General features: G+C 34.4%; 1 pseudogene; it reads right to left on the bottom strand.

Moving 5' to 3' along the window:
- Positions 1-820: 820 nt before the first annotated feature.
- LOC124102711 (dnaJ homolog subfamily B member 6-like) lies at positions 821-3,660 on the bottom strand (annotated as a pseudogene).
- Positions 3,661-3,958: the final 298 nt, after the last annotated feature.

Genomic DNA, 3,958 nt, shown 5'->3' with positions numbered 1-3,958 from the left:
TCACAGTTTCTTGATTAATATAATTTTATAATATATCTTGACATAAGATAGCATAAGTCCTCCAACTTTTGTTCTTCTTTTTTTTAAAAAAAATTTAAATTGTTCTTCTAGGTCTTATGCATTTGCATATAAGTTTAAATCAAATGGTCAATTTCCATACAAAACCTACTAGAAATATTTTGAGATTGCTATGAATTTATTCGTTTTTATACCAACACATAACATTTTTTTATTTTTTTAAAAAAGCAGATGACAAAGACCCAGTTTACCAGCTTTTTTAAACCTAAGCTTAACATTACATATTTAAACAATTGTCAAACCTTATACTAAGTTGCCAGCACCTCTAGAAAACACCTTTAAACTTATATTAAACCAGAAATGTATTACCATTAGTGCATTAATCTTTCGTTACTAAACACTGAAAGAAACCCAAATTATTTCTATAGGAAATTCATCCTGGCAATGTTAGCTCACAGCAGGCTGTATTTGGCTCACATTTCAAACAGAATGGAAAGCAGATCCATGCTGGTGTTAGGATACAATCTTGTCCTACCACTAACTCAAAGTCAAGGCTCACCTTGGATTATGTTTAATAAAAAAGCAAAGTACACACAAAGATTATAACAATTTTAAAGACCAAAAAAAAAAAAGGTCCTATTGTGTGGTCCCAATTTGTCTGTGACAAAATAGGGGGTTCCATGAGCAGTTTATAAATACTTTAGGAACAATTATACTGAAAGTCGAGTTCCTTTGAAATCTTAAAAACAAAACAAAACCAAAAACAAAAATAATGTTTCTGTTAATTCTGTTAACATTTCTGTTAAACTATATTTCTGTTAAATTAAGTAAGGCCACTGTGACTTAGTGACCCAAATACAGTGACCCCTGTATCAAATGAAGAAAATCCACCTCCAAATGATGAAAACCCACTGAAAGGAGAGAAAAACAAGCCCATATTTTGGTTTCTGATTCCCAAAAAAGTCTTCAAATGGGTCTTCAAAGAAGTTGAACGAAAATGGGTCCCTTCCACCAAAAAAACCCCCTGAAGACATCATCAGGGTTTGGGAAAGTGAAGCCAAACTCAAAGGGACTTGCACCTCCACCTCTACCATTTAAGCCTTCTTTGTCATATAAATCCCCCATTTTTAGCATCTGATAACACCTCCTATGCCTCAGCTATGTGTTTAAATTTTCTCTCTGCTTCTTCTTTATTCTCAGGATTTTTATCTGGATGCCACTTTAGTGCCAGTTTCTAATAGTCCTTTGTGATATCCTCAGGTGTGGCATGTCTTTGCACACCTAAAGCTTCATAGTAATCACCATGTTTTGACAGACTGTTGGAACAAGTCTGAGAATGCTGCTGCAGGACCCGGTAGGGGCTGGGTGCTCTCAGTCCAGCACTGCTGTTCTGGTGGCGGTGGCAGTGACTCCTCGTGCTTTCCTTTTTGAGATAGCTATGAATCTATACATCAATTTTGAAAGAATGAAATCTTACCAGTAATTGTCTTGATGACCTATGAAAATGTTATATTTTGATACTTCATCTACTCAAGTTTCTTTTAACAATGTTTTAGTGTACAGATCATATATGTATTCAGTCAAATTTATCTATAGTATTTTAAATGGTATAGTTAAAAAATTTTAAGTTCTAAATGCATATTGACAATTTATAAAAATACAATTAACTTTTGTTTATTGACCTCCCAACCTCACTGAACTCTGTAATTAGCTCGAGGAGATTTTTTTTTTCTTTTTTTTGCAGATTTCTTGAGATTTTCAACATACATACTCCTGTCATTGGTGAATAAAGAGGATTTTATATATCCCCCCAATCTGTGTGTTTTTTACTTTCTTATTTTTGAATGCACTGACTAGGATTTCCAAACTAATGTTGAAATAGATTGACTAGGATAATTTTGTGAATATTTTATTGTTTGATTGTAGAATTTTATTTTATTTTTTTACAATTTTTCCTTGTATGTTCACTTGACTCATTTCACGGAAACACCAGAGTGGCCTTTAGCTTGTAACTGGTTTCATTCCATTACTGAGAGAAATCCCTTGTGAATATATGACCCCATTCTCATACATTAAGAGATTTCTGCCTACTTGTGGTTGGGACCATGAATTTTTCCTGACATGATACGATCTCTGGAATTGCTTCACCAGTCTTAGACCTCACATGTGTGTGCTAAGAATATACTCATCTGAAGACTTTTAGGAAATCCATTATGTATTTTCAGAGTTCTCTTTCTCTCTGTAGCATACTCCTGCATGCTTTGGATTCCCTATATTCTCAATTCTGCTTCCTCAATTTAGGAAAGCTTTCAGGATTTTTTCTTAATCTGGCATTCCTCACCAAGGACTAGAAACAGCAGACTGAAGGCTAGGGGTAATTTTAAGACTCTTTTCCCTTGTTTGCCTTTTTCAGGAATCACTCTCTCATAATGATTTGTCTAATGTCTAAAAATTGTTATTTTACATACATTTTTTTTCATTTCTAGTTGTTTATGATGAGGGTTTAAAAAACTGGTTTCTATTATCACATCATGGCCAGAAGCATGGGCCTTAGGTATATTTTTAATTCATAAAATTTATGAAATATATTAGAACTTATTCAGACGTAAGTAGCTGCAGTAAGAACTCATTTAAGTGGGACGTTCAAGATAGATAATAGCATCCAGAAGTTTAAACAATGTGATGAAACATACCTTCTTTCCATCTCATGTTTGCTTACTTTCCTGTATCTGATCTGATGTTGTCTAGGGCTTATATTATCTTTTGCTGCACAGCAAATTGCAGCAAAACTTAGGATCCTGAAACAATGAATGTTTATTATCTCACAGTTTCTGTAAGTCGTGAGTGGTTTTGCTTTCTGCAGTTTCAATAACCTACAAGTCCACCTTGGTTCAAAGAAATTACATGGAAAGTTCCAGAAATTCATAGGTTTTAAATTGTGTGCCATTCTGAAATCTTGGATCTTCCCACTCCATTCCAGCTAGAACACAAATCATTCCTTTGTCCAGTCTTTGCGTGCTCTATGTGGTCCTTACCTATTAGTTAATCACTGTCTTAATTTTTAGACTGCTTGCTATGGCATTGCAGTATTTGTGTTCAGATAAGCTTTTTTACTTAATAGTTGAAAATTCTCTACTTAATAAGAATAGAAAAAAATCATATGATGAGGTTGCTAAAAATCTATGTAAGAATGAATCTTCTCTCCATGAAATTGTGAAGAAGCAGAAATAAGTTTTTGCTAGTTTTTCTATTAACTCGGACTGCAAAAGTTATGTCCACAGTGCATGATAAGTCTTCCGTTAAGATGGAAAAGACATTAAATTTGTGGGTAGAAGACAGAAAAAGAAAGTATGTTCTGATGGAAGGCAATGTGTTGCACCAGAAAGCACTGAATCATGGGCTCTGGCAGTAGCCATGGTCTTAGGTATCCACTGGGAGTCTTGGTATATATACCACATAGATAAGGGGGGCTACTCTATTGGCCAGGTCTGTGGCCATCTGAAAGCTTGACTGGAGACAGGCAAGGTGAGGATCAGCTTTCAAGCTCACTCACTTGGTATTGTCAAACTTCAGGTCTTTGCTAGCTTTTGGCTAGAAACCTCAATTCCTTACTATATGGAACTGTCCATCAACTTCCTGCATGTCCTCATAATGAGGCAGGTGAATTTTCCAAGATCAAATGATCTAAAAAAGAGATTTTAAAAATTTGCACCTTAAGTGTAAGATAATACTTTTTAATAACCTAATATCAGAAATAGTATCACGTAACTTCCATGAGGTTCCATTCATTAGATGCGAGCTGCAGGGTCTAGCCTACACTCAATAGGAGAAATATTACAAACTTATGTATGTATTTTAAAACCAAAACAGGACTTGTATAAAGAGAACTTTATAATCACAATGACTTGGATTTTTTTTTTTCAGTTTTTGTCTTCACACA

The sequence above is a fragment of the Marmota monax genome, unplaced genomic scaffold (genome assembly GCF_021218885.2).
Source record: "Marmota monax isolate L192 unplaced genomic scaffold, Marmota_monax_Labrador192_F-V1.1 WCK01_AAM20220418_F8-fsc00002, whole genome shotgun sequence".
NCBI lineage: Eukaryota > Metazoa > Chordata > Mammalia > Rodentia > Sciuridae > Marmota > Marmota monax.
This window is presented reverse-complemented; position numbering and strand designations above follow the sequence as displayed.